Raw genomic sequence first — 425 nt, 5'->3', positions numbered from 1 at the left:
GAGAGAGAGAGAGAGAGAGAGAGGGGGGAGAGAGAGAAGGAGAGGGGGGGAGAGAGAGAGGAGGGGGGGGGAGAGAGAGAGAGAGAGAGAGGGGGGGGAGAGAGAGAGAGGGGGGAGAGAGAGAGAGGAGAGAGAGAGGGGGGGGAGAGAGAGAGAGAGAGAGGGGGGGGAGAGAGAGAGAGAGAGAGAGAGAGAGGGGGGGGGGGAGAGAGAGAGAGAGAGAGAGACTGTGAATATACATTACTACAATATTACAAATAAATCAAAAAATGGGAATTATCTTTAGTTTCTGGCATGGCTTTGAAATATTCAAATCCACTTGTCATTGAAATCTATGGAATAAAAAATAAATAGAAATAATTTTAGATTTATAGTATAAATAAAAATAACACGGAAAAAGCATGACTGACAAGGTAAACATGGAC

This window comes from Lithobates pipiens, unplaced genomic scaffold, assembly GCF_037356315.1.
Source record: "Lithobates pipiens isolate NorthernLeopardFrog02 unplaced genomic scaffold, aLitPip1_a1.2 Scaffold_8, whole genome shotgun sequence".
Taxonomy (NCBI): Eukaryota; Metazoa; Chordata; class Amphibia; order Anura; family Ranidae; genus Lithobates; species Lithobates pipiens.
Note: the sequence above shows the minus strand (reverse complement) of the source record.